Genomic DNA, 21,853 nt, shown 5'->3' on the forward strand with positions numbered 1-21,853 from the left:
GGGGCCTTGAGCATCTGCATTGGTTCCTGTACTTCTCAATGGCTAACATCTATTTCAGGATTTGGAGTCCTTCCTCGGTTTATCACTTTCTCCTCATGGTTGCCATGGGAAGCCAACAGGGAAAGTTCACTGTATTTGCAAGATCACAAGGTAGAGGCATGTGGAAATGTGGTGAGCTCTTAGGTAGGATGCTTCCTGAGAGGAAGGATGTAGCCTCTGAGTTTTGCAGAATGAAATGTGTAGAAACGGATGGGCAGTAACAGCCTTTAATAACACGACCAACCTTTCAAGGAGACCACGTAGAATCAGGAATGGTGATGCGGGCTGCTGGAAGGGTTGTAGCTAAAGCTAAGTCGGCTTAGAGAGCCTCTAGATAAGGCCTGGTACTCCTGCCCAAGGAAAAGATTTTTTTTAATATATTTTTATTTATTATTTATTTATTTTCTTCTTTCGAAACTTTTTTATACAATATAGTCTGGTCACACTTACCCCTTACCCAACCCCTCACGTATTCTCCCCACCTCCCAAACTCTACAGCCTTTCTTTATCTTTAGAAAACAAATAGGCAAACAAGCAAACAGCATACACACAAAACACCCTGTCTCTCTGTCTCTATCTGTCTCCCTCCCCTTCTCTCTCTCTCTCTCTCTCTCTCTCTCTCTCTCACACACACACACACACACACACACACACACACACACACACACACACACACACACAAACTAGAAATAATAACATTCAAGCAAAAGACCAATAAGACAAAAAATGCCCAAACAAGTAATATGAGAAAAAAGTCTATAAAAATACCATCGAGTTCCCTTTAAGCTGTCTGTCCACTGCTGGACACGAGACCTACCATGGAGTGTGGTTAATACCCTAAAGTGAGATTCCATTGACGAAAACAAGTTCTTCCTTTGAGAGCAGATGTCAATTTCAGATAGTGACTTGGCTAGGGGTGGAGCACATGTCGACTTCTACTTCCATTGGGCGATTTATTTTCTTCATAGATATCATTTATATCTCTTCTCAGATAGAGAGCTATCTGACTAAAGGATCACACTTTGACAGGCCAAAGGAACGAGATTAGAAACAGAGCTATCTGTGAGCACAGCAGGGTGGTAACCATAGCTAAGAAAATGGCTACTGGGATGGATTTTGAATGTTTCTGATAACAGAAATGGTGCATTCCCAACTACCCTGACCTGACCATTACATGTTATATACACACTATACCTGTTATCCTCTACTTCCAAAATATGTACCGTTGCTATGTAAAATGAAAGAAGCAAGAGGTGGCAGGAGACTTGATGGCCATTCAAATATGAGTTGGCTAACAGATGGCAGAGGAAGCCAAAGGTGCTAGAGCATCCAAAAGATGTGGAGGATCAGGGAAGAGCAACTTAGGGCTTTGGTTAATTGGGCCAATGGTGCTCCCTGAAAAAGACAATTTCAATAAAGGAGGATGTTTGGTCATACTGATTCTGAGGTTACCTGGCAACCAGCTGGTTAATTGGTCTGGAACTTGAAGTCTGGTGTATACTTGAGAGCTGCTGTAGATTTTAAACAGTAGTCAGCACCCTGGGTGCCGGTGACTGAGGGGAACAAGGTTCTAGTAAGGAGGTGGGATGGAGTGTTGAGATAGAGGAAGGGAATGAAAGAGAAGCCCAGGGGAAGTACAGCAGTCAACAGTGTCATGTGAGGCCTGGAAAGTTCTCTTTGAACGTGGCAGGTAAAGAGTCAATTTTTCACAAATATATTGAGTCCCAACAGTAGACCAAGTACTGTTCCTAACCCAGGCAGCAGAGGAGACCTCATCTCAGTGACAGGAGATAGCCAACCAAAGATAGGCACAACAAATTATCTCTCACACAGTGTCTTAGAAGGCGGCACAAGCTAAGCGTGAAGAAGAAGATGCAGACCATACCCAAGGAAAGCTGGGAGCATTAGACCAGGGGTTGAAGTTATAGATGTGTTGGTCCTAAAGTTCAGCATGAACAAAGGCTTGAAAGTGGCGAAGAGTTGACGTGTGACACGGTGGCAGTGGGGGCTGGGGACTGGCAGGAGAGGTACAAAGTGTTTGGAAAACATCAGGAAGGCAGCCTGTGTAGCTAGAGTAGAGGAGGAGGATCTGGAAGGAGGTAGAAAGAGGCAGGATAGAAACAGTTCTGCTAGGCTCTGGTTGGTGGATGCATGGTGGCTGTTGCTGCTTCTGCTTCTGCTTCTGCTGCTGCTGCCGCCGCCACCACCGTTGCTGCCGCTGCCGCCGCCACAAGGGGTTTGCTTTGAGGAATCCCTGGAAGGTTTTTAGCTAATGAATAACATGGTCTAGTTTATACTTTGAAAACTCTGGCTACTGCATTCCTAACAACCACCAGACCATCAGCAGTGACTATTGTGGTGGTGATTTAGTGCTAAAGACGTGGGTGCCTTCAAGCAGGGTTGTCACAGTTGAGACGGTCAGATGAGGTGAAAATTTAGGTATATGTTAGAGGTAGATGCATAAGAATCCCCGATGGATTGGCAAGTGGGACATAAGATTAGAAATGGATGAACCTGAACTTGTTAGTATGAGCAACTGGTGGATGATGGCATTGCCCTCAAATGAAGTAGCAGAGTCTGTGAGTGAAGTTTGGGTTTGCTAGGTGTGACGGTGCATGGCTTTAATCCCAGCACTCAAAGGCAGAGGCAGGCGGATCTCTGTGAGTTCAAGGCCAACCTGCTCTAGGCCATCTGGAGCTATACAATGAAACCCCATCTCACAACAACAATAGCAACAAAAACAAACAAAAACTCAACCAACCAACAAAACAAACAAAAATCCCACAAAAGTATGTGTTCAAAGACCCAGTTTGGCTTTGGACAGGCTGAATTCTATTTGTCTATCAGACACTATGTGCCATTGTGGATGGTGTTGTGGGGTATTTGTTCACATCGATACACCAAGATTGTTAATAAAGTTTACCTTGAATCAGAGGGTGGAGTCAGCGATTGGCCGACCAGAATTAGCCATTGAGATTGTGGAGGACCCAGCTTGGGGGGCACAAGAAGATACAGTGAGGGGCTTAGAGAGATTCTTGGCTTTTACCATCTGGGAAGCGTCGAGAGTTTGGATCAGCTGGTCATTCCTCTGCCACTCTTTGGATCTATCATGTTTTAACCTTAATATCTGACTCCTCAGGGTTTTTTTTTATTAATAATAGAACAATATAAATGTTTCAGAATAGGGATGTGGAAAATGGATTATCTTTGCTGGGGAAGCAATTGTATAGACAGAGACTGCTCATTCACTTTCTGGCCACCTAGACCCGAATAATCACACAGAAACTATATTAATTACAACACTGTTAGGCCAACAACTCAGGTATATTTCTAGCTAGCTTTTACATCTTGAATTAACCCATTTATATTAATCTGCGTATTGTCACGAGGCTGTGGCTTACCAGAAAGGTCTTTAACAACTACATGGCATCTACTTGACTCCACTTACTCTCTCTATATATCTCTGTTCGTATTTCCCACCTGGCTCTACTCTGCTAAGCCATTGGCCAAACAGCTTTATTCATTATTCAATAAAAGCAACACATATACAGAAGGACATCCCACACCATCTCCCCTTTTCTGTCTAGTTAAGAAGGAAAGTTCTAACTTTAATATAATAAAATTAAAAATATAAAACAGTTGTCAAGCAAGACTATACTTACAATACTTAGTCCATTTACTATTTGGCAAATTAAGGAAAGTACTCTATCATCTATTCTATCTTTGTGAGTCTAAATTTTATATTTAATTTATTTTTTATCATAACTAAGGAAGACTATAACTATCTGTCTTCAACTCCATCAAAGACCCCAGAAGGATATAATATTATCTAAGTAAACAGGAGGTGCATTGTAAGCAACTCCCAAACTTGTAGAAATGACAGAGACATCTTGCTGCTTAGACAGTCACCACAGTTCCTCTGTAACATCGGGGCATCCATCTTCGGCGTACAGGCCCATAGCATCCATCAGACTTTTCCATGAAGTAGGAAATTTGAAGATCTGTTCTGCCTTGTACTGGTAAAGTTCATCAGTGGCTTTATTCTGTGTCCTGCAGAATGCCTGGCAGTTTCTTCTGTGACGCAGGAACCTTGAAGGACTGTCTCACCTTCTTCAGACAAGTTCAGCAGGCACTTTTCTGTGGGTCCTGCATGTCTAGTTCATACAGCATACCATCAAGCAATCCAGGCAAGAATAGTTTCTTGCCCAATGTTAGCCTTATCACATTGAAGACAAATTCCATAACAACTTTCTTCATGCCCATCAACTTCTTTAAAGTAATTGGTGCTGCCTGAAGCAGACATGTCTCACTGTTGAGAAAAGTCTATGTTCTTAAAACATTTTAAATGTCATATCCTGTAAGTCTTTGAATTGTTGAAAGTTATCTATTTAGCTGAAATATATCTCTGTATATCTAGAAAACCTAACTAGTTTGACTATTATAGATGACTATATACTAATCTGTATTTTTAAATTATACATTACATTTAAAGTGAGCTGAACAAGCAAATACCTTAAACAAGAGCAGAAATACATATACATAGTGTAACAAAATTGACCTTAAATTTGTATCAATAGACCAAGATCCATACCAATACAAAGTATTCATACCCCCTTTAAATTAAAACAAAAAATTATAAAAAAATCATATTAAGAATTTGGGTGTGGTTTTCTCCAAACTTTTTCCTGATGTTTGTTGGGTGAAGTATTTTTAGGGTTCATGGAGACCTTTTGGCTGGGAGAGGTCTTATTTTAATAAACCACATGAGTCTGGAAGGAATCCACAGGTTCCCATTCTCTGTGGAAACAAAAGCAGAACCTCTTTGCCAAAGTAACACATCCTTAGATACAAATTTTGAGGTCAAGATACCTTTAATATATATTATATAATTATATATATTAATTAATATATAATTAATAATTAATATAAGATATAATCAGTATATTGTATAATTTTATATTATATATTAAATATATATGTTTAGTTTAGAAGCCCCCAGAAACAAATGTCTCTCTGCAGTCAAAATATTCAAAGAAAACACATTAATATGTATAATTCAGACTCTCTGTGTATTTTCCACCTTCATGTGGCTTATTTTTTTTACCCCTTTAATCCATGACTGTATGTACTCTTTTATATTACTTTTACTGTCTCTTTAAAGACTTTGCTTTATTTTAAAAATATTTATTTCTTTTTAAAACTGTCTATACTCTTTTTTCTTTCTCTTCCAAGCATACATACATTTTTAAAAAAACACATTGTGCCTCATTTAGAGGTTTTTAATATCTGTTCTGTTGTGTATCTGTAATCATTTTCTTACCAGGAATGGTTTTATTTTCATTGCTAAGCAGGGATGGCTAGGACCAACTCTGTGGCTCTGCCTGTTTGCTCCACTCAGTCCAACATAGCAGAAGTATATTCACTGCATCTGCTTGCCATGCACACTGCCCCAGCTCCAGGGACACAGCAGGTCTATGTCACCATTAAGCAGTTTGTAATAGGCTGCTCATAGACCCCATTTAAGTATAGGACCTCCTGAAAAAGCCAGAGTTCATTCTGCCATCACGAACCAGGACGTGGTCTCTTAAAGAAGCTGCACAGTTTTTGCTGCTTATGCTGAGTCGGGAAGCCTTTTCTTAAAGGAGTCACACCTCTGCTCATCACCAGCACACAGAGCCTATCTGGAAAAAAAGCAGCTACCAAGAAGCTGAGCTTAAATCTGTTCTTTTATGTCTAAAATTCCTTCCCAAGCACTCTCAGTTTTTACGAGGATGTAGTTGCCCCACACTTGTGCCATTCGTAGACAGAGACTGCTTGTTCATTTCCTGACCACCCAGACACAAATAATAACACAGAAACTATATTAATTGCAACACTATTTGGCCAATGACTTAGGCATATTTCTAGGTAGCTCTCAGATCTTGAATTAACTCATTTATATTAATCTGTGTATTGCCATGAGACAGTGGCTTACCAGAAAGGTCTGGCGTCTTTCTCCTTCAGCAACTACGTGGTATCTACTTGACTCCGCCTAATCTTTCTCTATATCTCTGTTCCAATTTCCTGCCTGGCTCTACTCTGCTAAGCCATTGGCCAAAAATCTTTATTCATTATCCAATAAAAGCAACACATATACAGAAGGACATCCCATACCACAATTAGAGGTGTAAAACTGGAGACTGAGCTATGGGCTACATGAAGATTACATATGTGTGACTGTAAAAGAAAGATGTGCTGTAGGGTGAAGTAGAAACTGGCAACATTGGACCAAACAAGGCTCAAGTCTGAGCTCATTGTACAGGGAGATGGAATGATTCTACTGGGAACCCAGAAGCTGGTAGGCACAGAGGAGACCATGTTGCTAGGGGGGCCAGTCTTTGAGGACATCTGTTACAGTTATGCACCCAGGGTGCTCCTCCTCCTTTGAGGACTGAGATTGAGGGCAGGCACAGGTAGATTTCTAGGTGATGACTTAGAGGGTTGGGAAATGGGGTGATTTTTACTTAAATTTCTGTAAAATAAAAAAATGTGGTAATCTATGCTGGGATGGTAGTGCACAACCCTAATCTCAGCACTTGGAAGATGGAGACACAAAGGTCATGGGTTCAAGGTCATCCTAGACTAATAAAAGAAGTTCAAGGCCAGCCTGAGCTACCGGAGACCCAGCTTCAGGAACAAACAACAATAAAAAGTCTGCCAAATGAGAGGAAAAGGAGGCTTTACCTGGGAACTTAGAGAAGCATCTAAAAGTTCAGAAGTGACCCTAAGGGGAGTGTTGGTTGAGCTGGTCTCATAAGCGTGGTGATCTTTCTCCACAAGTCCTCACCTCCTCGTTCAGGAGGCTAGTATTCACACCATCTCTAGAGGTAGACTTGATGAGAGAGAAACATGATAGGGCTGAGGTGACTGACAAGAAAATAATTGACACAGCCCTCCTGAATGCTGAGAGACTGAAGAGCCAGGTGGAGCAAGGAGCTCAGGGGTCAAGGTGAGGTCAGAGAGTAGGTGCAGTGGGAGGTTCGAGAGAATGAGAGGACCACTGTGTGATATGGAGCGGTTCAGAAGTTAAGATGGGAGCAATGGTCACTATGGTGGCAGTAAGATAGAAGGCAGAGAAGGGCATGGAAGCCCCAGTACGGAACCAAGTGCAAGGCCCTGAAGTAGGAGAGATGAAAGTGCTCTGGACAGAATGTGGTTGTCATTCCCTTGGGAGCCAAGTTCTCTCACGAAGGGAGGAGGAAGTGGTGTGTAAGCAAAGTCAGAGGGTGACAAATTCCTCACTCTAAGATGTGGAAAGCCTGTGTAGTCTCTAAGGAGCTGGTAATGGAAACAGGAGGTTGGGGAGAATAGGAGTATTCCCCCGGCCCTCTTCTACAACATTGTTCGATCCTTGAGAGCAGTTATAACACACCTGCACACTATAAGTGAGTAAAGCCAACTTGCTAAAAAGCTAAAACTTTTTCTTAATAAACCCCACACTGATTCAAAGAAATTGAGAGGCTTGGCCAGCTTGGAGTTAAACATTGGGTTCACTGCCTGAAACCGACCCATGAGCCCTCTATTTTCTCCCCTCAGTTTTCGTTTTTGACGGGAACCCCCATTGCCAAGCTGAGGATTGTTGAGCCCACATGGAAAGTAAGAGACGGGTTAGGGTTCCTTGTGTGCCTCCAGAGACCCTGATACCTAAAAATGTTGGTAGAATCTGAGTTTCATACATTCTTAGAGCTCTCCAAACTGAGGCAGAAACAAAAGGGGCAGGAAAGGATGCCAAGTCCTGCAGAATCTAACTTGCAGGATTACGTGTACAATAAACAGCAAACTGTAGGTAAGGGCAAATATTTAATTTGAGGTGGAGTTTTATTTTCCCTCTCTCAGAATAACAGAAGGCTTGGATCAAAGTCTCTGGAACTAATGACCAAATAAATTCAATTATGTGCCATTAGATGCCTCTCAAAGACTCCTGGGAAGCCATCCGAACATGCAAAGGTCCTTTGTGAATGCTAGACTTGGTTCTTCCAGATTGAGAGAGACAAACTGAGGAAGAGGTGGGTGGAGACGAGTAATTATATTTGATAAACTCGATTAAAACTTCTTAGCAACTGTAATGGGTTCTGTTCTAGCAATGGAAAACTATCGGCTCAATTCCTTTGATGATTAAAATGAACAAAAGAAAGATTAACCAAGTTTCTAGAACCTGATAACTTCAAGGCAAGACCAGGTCCTGAATTATGGAAGATACTTCAGGGCTCATTAATACACGTTGGCTGACCCATTTAACTAGGCAATGGGTCGTGGATATCCAAATGCAGAGGACAGAAGGTCATCTATTCCTGATTTTGATATCATTCTGGATTTGACATAGGTGCTGTCCATGGCTGGCTTGGGGAATGTTCCATTTTCCTTGCTGAGTGAGGAGGGGCTGTCTTGATCTTCCTGTATCTGTGTACATAGCTGCTTATGTCAAGTTCTCACCATGGAGGTAGTGGAAGACTACTTTAGTTCACTCCCTGATTTGGTTTTGTCTTTAGAGACTTAGATCACAAAAAAAGTAATGACAACACCACCACCACCACCACCACCCACACACACACACACACACACACACACACACACACACACACACACACACAAAGAAGCCTGTACTCAGTTCTTTTGGCCTAGGGCATTCAAGCCAAGAACTAGTTGTAACTCGATTGGATTAACACTGTGACTGTAGCAAGAGTTTTGCCTCCAATGCCTTAATTCCTGTTTCTGTTCTGACATTCAGAGCTCAGGGGTAGCAGCTTACTGGTATTTCATGTCCACTTCCATTCCATTCTTCCTCTCGGAAACGCCCTCCTTCTTGCCACCTGTTCCCTGCTATCCTCCATAGAAACTGAGAGCGATCAGGAATCTCCCTTCTCTCTGAGTTTATACAGTGGCTGCATCCCAAGTGGTCCATCCCCATCCACCAAAGCCTGTCATCTTTGTCCAGCTCCAGTGGCACAGTTTCTTGTTCATTTCTTGGCTGGGGCAGTCAGTCTCTGGTTGACCTCCCTGACTCCATCTTTTGCCAACTGTCCTCTGTGTTGTTGCTGGAAGAGTTTGAAAATAAAACAAGAGATTATGCTGCTCATGGAGTGGCCATTGGTACCTGGCTTGGGTGTGAAGGGTTGTTGGGTTCTGACACAGACAAGAATTATGGGCTAATGTAACTTATAAGAGTTAATAAGAATGATGACTGCAAACTGAAACTTTCCTCTTCCCAGAATTCTTGTTGCCCCACCTCTACTTCCTGCCTGGTCACCCCACCTATACTTTCTGCCTGGCTACTGCCCAATCAGCGTTTATTTAAAATACAAGTGACAGGGTACAGACCATTGTCCCACAGCACTCTCCCCCACACTTTTTAAAAAAGAACTCTGAATCGAATTTCCTTTGTTTAGCTTTTCTACTGACCATTATCCATAACAACTTGTAACAAACACTCTAAACAAAGGCAAACATCCGTAACCCATTTTTTGGGAATGTGGGCATAGTTTTCCAGGCCACTTCCTGCTGATTGGGGGCACTGATAATCTTATGGGAACCTAAAGAAAATTTAGAATTATGATCAAGTCCTGACTGGAGTGTCCTATGAGGCTTCATCATCTCAGGCAGCAGTTTTGAGGTTGTTCTGGATGTAGAACTCAGACATCTGGGCCATTCCTCCTATTAGAGATTTCTCAGAGAGGCTTCCTTGGTCAAACCTGATTTTTCTTAATGCAGAATAAATCCACAATCCCTCATTTCCTGTGGAAACAAAAGCAAAACATCTTCTCCAAAGTAACATACCTTTGACTTAAATTTTGAAGTCAAAGCACTTTGAAAATATATATGTTGGATTAATCCAGCAGCATTTATACTCAAATATCTTTTAGCAGCTTTTGCTCCTTCCTCAGCCATCAAACAATTCAAAGACAACACAATAACATAGAGTATCCAGACTCTCTGTGTACTTTTCATCTTTACCTGGCTTTATTTTAACCTCTATTTCTTTTATTTTTATTTTTAATTTTTGGCTTTTTGTGACGGGGTTCCTCTGTGTATCTTTGTCTGCCCTAAAAATTACTCTGTAGACCAGGCTGTCCTTGAACTCATAGATATCCACCTGCCTCTGACTCCCAAGTGTTGGGATTAAATCTGTGTGCCACCACATCCAACTATTCTCTTTTTTATTTTAAGGACATGATCCGTTTTTTTCTCTCTCTATTCTTTTTAACACATTATAAACTGTTTAGAGGCCTTTTTTGGTCTGAAACCATCTTTGCTGTATCTCTCTTTTTCTGACCACATGAGTCTTTAATTTGCTAAGCGATAAGGCTAGGATTAAAGCTGTGGCTTTGATGGCTGGATCCAGCCCATTCCTTAGCTTTTTTCTGAAAGTCTAGCTTTATGGAAGAGGTACTGGCCAGAGCCATGTTTATTGCCACAACTCTATGGCATTTCAAGGTCCCTGCCACCACCAAAAAGCATGCAGTCTGTTTTCCATCAACACAATATACGTTTTTAATGGCAGGACCTCTTAAAAGAGCTACAAGGTTTTGCTGCTAAAGCTGAATCAGGAAGCCTCTCTTAAATGAGAACGCTTGCCTCAGTCAAGCAGAGCAAACCCAATAAATTGCTGCTACCAAGAAATCATGCTTAAGGTTGTTATTTTGTGTCTGGAATTACTTCCCAAGCCCTCTCAGGTTTTATATGAATGTAGTTGAACATAGATGCCATTTGTTGACTGAGGTTTCTGTTCTGCCCAGTTCCTGCAGTTGTTAAGTCCCAAAGAAATCACATGGAGGTCTGCATTAATTATAAACTGATTGGCCTAGTATCTCAGGCTTCTTATTACCTGTTATAACTTATATTAGCCCATAATTCTTGTCTGTGTTAGCCACATGGCTTGGTACCTTTTTTAGTGAGGCAGTCACAACTTGCTTGCTCTGTGTCTGGTTTCCTCTCTGTCTGGGTGACAACTGCAGACTGAAACTTCCCTCTTCTCAGAATTCTCATTGCCTCACCTCTACTTTTTACCTGGTCACCCCACCTATACTTCCTGCCTGGCTACTGGCCAATCCGTATTTATTTAAAATACAAGTGACAGGGTACAGACCATTGTTCCACAGCACCCTAATTCCCCATCTCTCTACTCCCATCTCAGGGGACCACATGGATCTTCCCTCCTAACTTCCTTTCCTCTACTTCTTGCCCCTTTCCTCTGAGATAAACCCAGAGGCCACTCCAGTCAAGGAAGCAGGTAGGTGAACTTCAGATCTTTCCTCTCTACTCCTCCAAGTCCAATCCCACAGTCTCAGCCTTAGTTCTGTAGCAGATCTTCTGTAGTGGCCTCTCTTCACACTCTGCCCCAATTCCCAGGGGACTAAGCAGATCCTGGTGGGACATCCTGCTTTTTTCCCTCAGTGGACCCTTCAGCACCCCTTTTCTAGCCAATCCCCATCCTAAGTCTCAGCTCCCAATACCTAAAAATATGTTTTGTCTGGAATTCCCAGTGGCCACACCTATCAGGATCCCAGAAGGACTACTACAACACACAGCCATTACACTCTCTTAAGAACCAGAGAGGGCAGCAGAAACCAAGGAACAAAACACCCACCTAAACAAAGACAAGACCAGATATCAGCATCTAGAATCAGAACCTTCCCCAAACCATATCTTTAGATACCAATGTAAAAACACAATCAACAATAGGCAGAGCCATGCATCTCCACTAGAGCCCAGCAGCCCTGCCACAGCAGGCTGAGTACTGCAGCAAAGCTGAAGAACAAGAACAAAACCTTGAAACAACCTTTATGAATATGATAGCGGTGCTTAAAGAGGAAATGGATATCCCTTAAAGAAATCTATGAAAACACAAACAAACCGTGGAAGGAAATGAATAAAACAGTTCAAGGCCCGAAAGTGGAAATAGAACCAATAAAGAAAACCCACACCGAGGGAAATATGGAAATGAACAATTTAGAAACTCAAGCAGAAGCTCCAGAAGCCAGCCTCACCAACAGAATACAAGAGATGGAAGAGGAGATCTCGGCCATGGAAGACACTGTGGAAGAAATGGATGCCTTGGTCAAAGAAAATGTTAGAACTAAAGATTTGGGACACCGAAAAGCCCAAATCTAAGAGTAATAGTAATAGAGGAAGGAGAAGAAACCCAGGTCAAAGACACAGAAAGTATTTTCAACAAAATCATGGAAGAAAATTTCCTTAACCTAAAGAAGGAGATTCCTATCCAGGTACAAGAAGGTTACAGAACACCAAATAGAACAGAAAAGAAAGTCTCTTTGGCACATAATAATCAAAACACTACAAGCACAGAACAAAGAAAGAATGTCAAAAGCTGCAAGGGAAAAAAGAAATAAAGGCAGATCTATTAGAATTAGAATAATACCTGAATCCTCAATGGAGACTCTAAAAGCCAGAAGGGTCTGGACACTTGTTCTACAGACTCTAAGAGACCACAAATGCCAGTCCAGACTGCTATACCCAGCAAAACTTTCAATCAAAATAGATGGAGAAAATAAAACATTCCATGAAAAAGTCAAATTGAAGCAGTATCTGTTTACAAACCCAGTCTACAGAAGGCATCAAAAGGAAAACTCCAAACTAAAGAAGCTGACCACACCCAAGAAAACACAGGGAATAAATAGCCTCAGAGTAGCAAATAAATCGAGGGGAAATACACACACACACACACACACACACACACACACACACACACACACACACACACACACACCATACACACACACCATACACACACCATACACACACATACACACACGTACACCACACACACACACACCATACACACACACCATACACACACACACACACATACACAGAACACATCCCCCCAACACCAACAACAATAAAGTAACATGGAACAGCAAACACTGCTAATTGATATCTCTCAACATCAATGGTCTCAATTCCTCAATAAAAGGCAGACTCACAGAATGGATGTGAAAACAGGATCCATCCTTCTGCTGCATCCAAGAAATACACCTTAACATCAAGGATACACACCCCCCTCAGGATAAAAGGATGGAAAATGATCTTCCAAGCAAATGGAATCCAAGGAGCAAGCTGGTTTAACCATTTTAATATTTGACAAAATAGACTTCAAACCAAAACTGATGAGAGGAGATAGGAAAGAACACTGTGTGCTCATCAAAGGAAAGATCTGCCAGGAAGACACTGCTGTTGTGGAATATTAGTTAAAGATGTATTACATTTGTGGAACGATGGAAAGATGTGTTGCTTCTTTTATGTTGCATTTGTTTAACTCTGTAAAGCTGAGTTACTTTGCCTGTCTAAAACTGGACGACCAATAGCTAGGCAGGAGAAAGGATAGGCGGGACTGGCAGGCAGAAAGAATAAATAGGAGGAGAAATCTGGGGAGGGAGATCAAGGAGTGTGAGAAGGAGGAGGACACCAAGGTCAGCCTCCCAGCTACATAGCCAGCAATGGAGAAAGAAAGACATACAAACATAGAAAAGGTAAAAGCCCAAAGGTTAAAAAAAAAAAAAAGACGGATGCTTTAACAAACACTGGCTAGAAATAAGCCAAGCTAAGGCTGGGCATTCATAAATAATAGTAAGTCTTCATGTAGATTTATTTGGGATCTGGGTGGCGTCACCTTCCCCAAAAGAGCAAAGAGTAAAGAAGTGAAAAGCAGCTATACATTGCAATTCTTAAATTTATGCACCAAACACAAGGGCATCTACATTCATAAAAACAACAACAACAACAACAACAACAACAACAAAACACAACTCCATCTTAAGTCACATCTTGACCCTCACACACTGATAGTGGAAGCCTTTAATACCCCACCCTGGTCAGTAAGCAGGTCATCCAAACAAAAACTAAACAGAAAAATGCTGGAGCTAACTGACATTCTAAACCAGTAGATCTAACAGATATTTATAGGACATTTCACACAAACACAAAAGAATATACCTCCTTCTTAGATCTCATGGGGCTTTCTCCAAAACTCACCACATACTCAGACACCAAGCAGATCTCAACAGATACAAGAAAATTGAAATAATTCCTTGCATCTTATCAGACCACCACAGATTAAAGCTGGATATCAACAACAAGAAAAACAACAGAAAGTTGAACAAGAAACTGAACAACTTACTACTGAATAAAAGATGTTTCTAGGAAAAAAATTAAGAAAGAAATTAAAAATTTTCTAGAACTGAATGAAAATAAATTCACAACATACCAAGACTTATGGCACACAGGCTGTCCTAAGAGGGGTACAGGAAAATATAAAAGAAATGGACCATTTTCTTGATATAAACCACTTACCAAAGCTAAATCAAGATCAGATAAGCAATTTAAATAGACCTATAACTCCTAAGGAAATAGAAGCAGCTACTAAATGCCTCTCAACAACAGCAAGAAGCTTAGGGCCAGATTGTTTTAGCAAAGAATTCTACCAGAATTTCAAAGAAGAGTTAATGGCAATACTCCTCAAATTATTCCACAAAATAGAAACAGAAGGAACATTACCCAATTTGTTTTATGAAGCCACAATTACTCTGATACCCAAACCATATAAAAAAAACCCAACAAAGAAAATTTCAGTCTATCTTCCTTCATGAACACAAATGCAAAAAGTTATCAATGCGGTACTTGCAAACAAAATTCAGGAGCACATAAAAAAAATCATCCACTATGATCAAGTAGGCTTTTCCCAGAGATGCGGGGGTGTTTCAGCAGATGTAAATCAATAAAAGTAATTCAGCATATAAACAAACTGAAAGACAAAAACTACTAGATCATCTCATTAGATGCAGAAAAGGTCTTTGATAAAATTCATGATAATATTCCTGGAGAGATTAGGGACACAATCTTATTTATAACAATACAATAAAGGTAGCTTACAGCAATCCCACAGCTAACATCAACTTAAATGGAGAGAAGCTCAAAGCAATTCCACTAAAATCAGGAACAAGATAAGGCTGTCCACACTTTCCATACCTGTTCAATATAGCACTTGAAGTTCTAGCTAGAGCCATTTGACAACTGAAGGAGATCAAGGGAATATGAATTGGAAAGAAAGAAGTCAAAATATCTTTATTTGAAAATATTATAGTACAGGTAAGTGAGTCAAAAATTCCATCAGGAAACCCTACAGCTGATATACACTTTCAGCAAAGTAGCTGGATACAAAATTAACTCACAAAAAAATCAGTATATCTCCTATACACAGATGACAAGTGGGCTAAGAAAGAAACTGAAGAAACAACTTTCACAATAGCCTTAAATAACATGAAATATCGTGGGGTAACCCTAACCAAGTGAGTGAAAGATGTATGATAAAAACTTCAAGTCTTTGAAGAAAGAAATTGAAGAAGATATCAGAAGACGGAAAGATCTCCCATGCTCATGGATCAATAGGATGTATCTAGTAAAGCTATCCACCAGAAGAAATCTATGGATTCGATCATTTCAGCACAATTCTTTTTTTGCATGTTTAATTAATTAATTATTATTATTAAAAATTTCTGCCTCCTCCCCACCTCCTATTTCCCTCCTCCTCCCTCCACTCCTCTACCCTTCCCTCTCCAGTCCAAGGAACAGTCAGGGTTCTCTGCCCTGCGGGAAGTCCAAGGTCCTCCCCCCTCCATCCAGGTCCAGGAAGGTGCACATCTAAACAAACTATGCTCCCCCAAAGCCAGTACATGCAGTAGGATCAAAACCCAGTGCCATTGTCCTTGGCTTCTCAGTCAGCCCTCGTTGTCTGCCACATTCAGAGAGTCAGGTTTGATCCCATGCTTTTTCAGTCCCGGTCAAGCTGGCCTTGGTGAGCTCCCATTAGACCAGCCCCACCGTCTCAATGGGTGGGCACACTCCTCGCGGTCCTGACTTCCTTGCTCATGTTCTCCCTCCTTCAGCTCCTCATTTGGGCCTTGGGAGCTCAGTCCTGCACTCCAATGTGGGTCTCTCTCTCTATCTCCATCCATCGCCAGATGAAGCCTCTATGGTGATAAGCAAGATATTCATCAGTATGGCTATAGGAAAGGGCCATTTCAGGCTCCCTCTCCTCAGCTGCCCAAGGAACTAGCTGGGTACACCTCCATGGATACCTGGGAACCCCTCTAGAGTAAAGTCTCTTGCTAAACCTAAAATGGCTCCATTAATTAAGATATCTTCTTCCCTGCTCCCCTATCCACCCTTCCTCCATCCCAACCATCCCATTCCCCCAGGGTCTCCCCATCCTCCCCTCCTCACTTTTCTCTCCACATCTCCCCATCACCCCTTACTGCCACCCCACCCCCACCCCCAAGATCCCAATTTTTGCCTGGCAATCTAGTCTACTTCCAATATCCAGGAGGATAGCTATATATTTTTCTTTGGGTTCACCTTCTTATTTAGCTTCTCTAGGATCAGGAATTATAGGCTCACTGACCTTTGTTTATGTCTAGAATCCACTGATGAGTGAGTACATACCAAACTCATCTTTTTGGGTCTGGGTTACCTCACTCAGAATAGTGTTTTCTATTTCCATCCATTTGCATGCAAAGTTCAAGATGTCATTGTTCTTTACCACTGAGTAGTACTCTAATGTGTATATATTCCACACCTTCTTTATCCATTCTTCCATTGAAGGGTATCTAGGTTGTTTCCAGGTTCTGGCTATTACAAATAATGCTGCTATGAACATAGTTGAACAAATGCTTTTGTAGTATGATTGGGCATCTCTTGGGTATATTCCCAAGAGTGGTATTGCTGGATCCTGGGGTAGGTTGATTCTGAATTTCCCGAGAAACCACCACACTAATTTCCAAAGTGGTTGCACAAGTTTGCATTCCCACCAGCAATGGATGAGTGTACCCCTTACTCCACATCCTCTCCAGCAAAGGCTATCATTAGTGTTTTTGATTTTAGCCATTCTGACAGGTGTAAGATGGTATCTCAAAGTTGTTTTGATTTGCATTTCCCTGATCGCTAAGGAGGTTGAGCATGACCTTAAGTGTTTTTTGGCCATTTGAACTTCTTCTGTTGAAAATTCTCTGTTCAGTTCAGTGCCCCATTTTTTTAATTGGGTTAATTAACATTTTAAAGTCTAGTTTCTTAAGTTCTTTATATATTTTGGAGATCAGACCTTTGTCTGTTGCGGTATTGGTGAAGATCTCCCAGGCAGTAGGTAGCCTTTTTGTCTTAATGACAGTGTCCTTTGCTTTACAGAAGCTGCTCAGTTTCAGGAGGTCCCATTTACTCAATGTTGCTCTTGTTGTCTGTGCTGCTGGGGTTCTACGTAGGAAGTGGTCTCCTGTGCCCAAATGTTGTAGAGTACTTCCCACTTTCTCCTCTAACAGGCTCAGTGTGTTCAGATTGATATAGAGGTCTTTACTCCATTTGGACTTGAGTTTTGTGCATGGTGATAGATATGGATCTATTTTCATTCTTCTACAGGTTGACATCCAGTTATGCCAGCACCATTTGTTGAAGATGCTTTCTTTCTTCCATTGTATACTTTTAGCTCCTTTGTCGAAAATCAGGTGTTCATAGGTTTGTGGGTTAATATCTGTGTCTTCTATTTGATTCCATAGGTCTACTTCTCTCTTTTTATGCCAATACCAAGCTGTTTTCAATACTGTAGCTCTGTAATAGAGTTTGAAGTCAGGGATGTTAATGCCTCCAGAAGTTCCTTTGTTGTATAAGATTGATTTGGCTATCCTGGGTTTTTTGTTTTTCCATATAAAGTTGATTATTGTCCTCTCAAGATCTGTAAAGAATTTTGTTGGGACCTTGATGGGGATTGCATTGAATCTATAGATTGCTTTTGGTAGAATTGCCATTTTTACTATGTTGATCCTCCCAATCCACAAGCAAGGGAGATCCTTCTATTTTCTGGTATCCTCTTTAATTTCTTCCTTCAAAGACTTAAAGTTCTTGTCAAATAGATCATTCACTTCCTTGTTTAGAATTACCCCAAGATAATTTATGCTATTTGTGGCTATCGTGAAAGGTGATACTTCTCTGATTTTCCTCTCTGTTTCTTTATCCTTTGAGTATAGGAGGGCAACTGATTTTTTGGAGTTGATCTTGTATCCTGCCACATTACTAAAGGTGTTTATCAGCTGTAGGAGTTCTTTGATAAGAGTTTTGGGAGTCGCTTATGTACACTATCATATCATCTGCAAATAACAAAAGTTTAACTTCTTCCTTTCCAATTCGAATCCCCTTGATCTCCTTATGCTCTCTTATTGCTATTGCAAGAACTTCAAGCACTATATTGAAGCAATATGGAGACAGTGGACAGCCTTGTCATGTTCCTGATTTTAGTGGAATGGCTTTGAGTTTCTCTCCATTTAATTTGATGTTAGCTGTTGGCTTGCTGTAAATAGCTTTTATTATAGTTAGGTATGAACCTTGTATCCCTAACCTCTCTAAGACCTTTATCATAAAGGGGTGTTGAATTTTGTCAAATGCTTTTTCAGCATCTAATGAAATAATCATATGTTTTTTTCTTTCAGTTTATTTATATGATGGATTACATTAATAGATTTTCATATGTTGAACCAGCCCTGCATTTCTGGGATGAAGCCTACTTGATCATAATAGATAATTTTTTAAATGTGTTCTTGGATTTGTTTTGCCAGTATTTTATTGAGAATTTTTGTGTCAATGTTCATGAGTGAGATTGGCCTGTAATTCCCTTTCTTGGTTGAGTCTTTGTGTGGTTTTGGTATCAGGGTAACTGTGGCTTCATAAAAGGAATTTGGCAATGACTCTTCTGTTTCTATATTGTGAAATACATTAAGGAGTATAGGTATTAGCTCTTCTTGGAAGTTCTGGCAGAATTCTGCATTGAAACCATCTGGTCCTGGGCTTTTTTTGGTAGGGAGGTTTTTGATAACAGCTTCTAATTCTTCGTGACGAACAGGTCTATTTATATTGTTCACCTGATCTTGGTTCAACTTTGGCATATGGTACTTATCTAAAAAAATGTCCATTTCTTTTACATTTTCCAATTTTGTGGCTCACAGGCTTTTGTAGTAAGATCTAATGATTCTCTGAATTTCCTCTGTGTCTGTGGTTATGTCCACCTTTTCATTTCTGATCTTATTAATTTGCGTGTTCTCTCTCTGCCGTTTGATTAGTTTGGATAGGGTTTTGTCAATCTTGTTGATTTTCTCCAAGAACCAGCTTTTGTTTCATTGATTCTTTTGGATTATTTTCTGTGTTTCTATTTTGTTGATTTCTGTCCTCAGTTTGATTATTTCCAGGCTTCTACTCCTCCTGGATGAATCTGCTTCTTTTTTTTCTAGAGTTTTCAGATGTGCTGTTAAGTCTCCAATGTGCGCTTTCTCTGTTTTCTTTAAATGGGCACTTAGTGCTATGAATTTTCCTCTTAGCACTGCTTTCATAGTGCCCCATAGGTTTGAGTATGTTGTGTCTTTATTTTCATTAAATTCAAGGAAGACTTTAATTTCTTTCTTCCTTGACCCAGGGGTGATTCAGTGGTTGACTGTTCAGTTTCCATGAGTTTGTAGGCTTTCTGGGGGTAGCATTGTTGTTGAATTCTAGCTTTAATCCAAGGTGATCCGACAAGACACTAATATTTTAGTTACTAATATTAGTTACTAATATTTTTTTGTATCTGTGAAAGTTTGCTTTGTTACCGAGTACGTGGTCAATTTTCGAGAAGGTTCCATGAGCTGCAGAGAAGAAGGTATATTCTTTTCTATTTGGGTGGAATGTTCTATAGATGTCTGTTAAGTCCATTTGTTTCATTACCTCCATTAATTCTCTTATTTCTCTGTTAGGTTTCTGTCTGATTGAACTGTCCATTGATGAGATAGGAATGTTGAAGTCTCCTACTTCAACATAGTAGGAGACTATTAGTGTGTGTTGTTTGATGACTGCCTTGAGTTCTAGAAGTGTTTCTTTTACATACTGGGTGCTTTTATATTAGGGTCATAGATATTCAGAATTGAGACTTCATCCTGATGAGTTATTCCTGGTATGAGTATAAAATATCCATCTCCATCTCTTCTGATTGATTTTAGTTTGAAGTCAATTTTGTTAGAAATTAATATGGCCACACCTGCTTGTTTCTTAGGTCCATTTGCTTGAAAAACCTTTTCTCAACCCTTTACTCTGAGTAGATGTCTATCTTTGTGGTTGAGGTGTGTTTCTTGTAAACAGCAGAATGTTGGATCCTGTTTTCATATCCAATCTCTTAGTTTGTGCCTTTTTATTGGTGAATTGAGTCCATTGATATTAAGTGATATTAATGAGCAGTGGTTGTTGACTCTAGTTATTTTTTTACTTTTTTTTCGGTAGTAGAGTTTGTGTTTTTCCCTTCTTTGAGTTGTGCTTGTGAAGAGTCACTAGATGTCTGAATTATTGTAGGCAGTGTTGGCAATGTTGGATTCCTTGGGTTGTGATTTTCCTTCTATTACTTTCTGTAAGGCTGGATTTGTGGCTATGTATTGTTTAAATTTGTTTTTATCCTGGAATATTTTGTTTTCTCCATTGATAATGAATGATAGCTTGGCTGAGTATAATAGTCTGGGCTTGCATCCACGGTCTCTTAGTTTCCTTAGTACCTCTATCCAGGACCTTCTGGCTTTCATGGTTTCCATAGAGAAGTCCCGTGTAAGCCTGATAGGTTTACCTTTATAAGTTACTTGACCTTTTTCCTTTGCAGCTCTTAATATTCTTTCTTTAATCTGTATGTTTTGTGTTTTGATTATTATATGGCAAGGGGATTTTTTTATCTAGTCTATTTGGTGTTCTGTATGCTTCTTGAACCTTCATAGGAATATCTTTCTTTAGGTTGGGAAAGTTTTCTTCTATAATTTTGTTGAATATATTTTCTGGGCCTTTGATCTGTAATTCTTCTCCTTCTTCTTCTCCTACTATTCTTAGGTTTGGTCTTTTTATTGTGTCCCAGATTTCCTGAATGTTTTGTGATGAGAATTTTTGGATTTGCTGTTTTCTTTGATCAGTGCATTTATTTTCTCTATGGTGTCTTCAGAATCTGAGATTCTTTCTTCTATCTCTTGTATTCTGTTGGTTATGCTTGTTTCTGTAGTCTCTGTTCGTTTACCTAGATTTTCCATATCCAGCCAGCCCTCAGTTTGTGTTTTCTTCCTTGCCTCCATTTCAGTTTTCAATTCTTGAACTGTTTCCATTACCTGTTTGATTGTTTTTTCTTGGTTTTCCAGGGTATCATTTACGTATTTACTCATTTCTTTGAACTTTTTGTTATACTTCTCATCCATTTCTTTAAGGGAGTTTTTCATATCCAGTTTAAGGGTCTCTATCGCTTTCATAATGTCAATTTTTTACACTTCTTCTAGATTAGGGTGTTCAAGTTCTTCTGTTGTAAGATGGCTATGTTCTGGAGTTTTCATGTTGTTTTTCAGACTGTTGGAGGGATTTTTGCCTTGGTGCCTGCCCATCTCTTCCTTCAAATGCTCTCTGATAGTTCTTCTGGTAGAGGATTATGGCCCCTTTTTGGCCAGGGACCCCTCCAATGGATCTTCTGTTACAGGATAAGGGCTCCTTGCTGGGCAGGTACCTCACAGACAAAAGGCCTAGCTTGCCACCGGCAAGCTGAGTGAAACAAAGGATCTCACGCCACTCACCACCGGGTCCCAGTCCCAATACGGGCTGAGCTGGGGGGGGGTCTTGTGGCCCCGAAGGAGGGGAGGGGTGCCTTGGGGACTCTGGGATGGGATAGGAAGAGAAGGGCAGTAGCTGCGGGGAGAAGCTCCTGCAGAATGACCAGAAACATTAGGGGGTCGAGGTATGT

The sequence above is a fragment of the Arvicola amphibius genome, chromosome 2 (genome assembly GCF_903992535.2).
Source record: "Arvicola amphibius chromosome 2, mArvAmp1.2, whole genome shotgun sequence".
NCBI lineage: Eukaryota > Metazoa > Chordata > Mammalia > Rodentia > Cricetidae > Arvicola > Arvicola amphibius.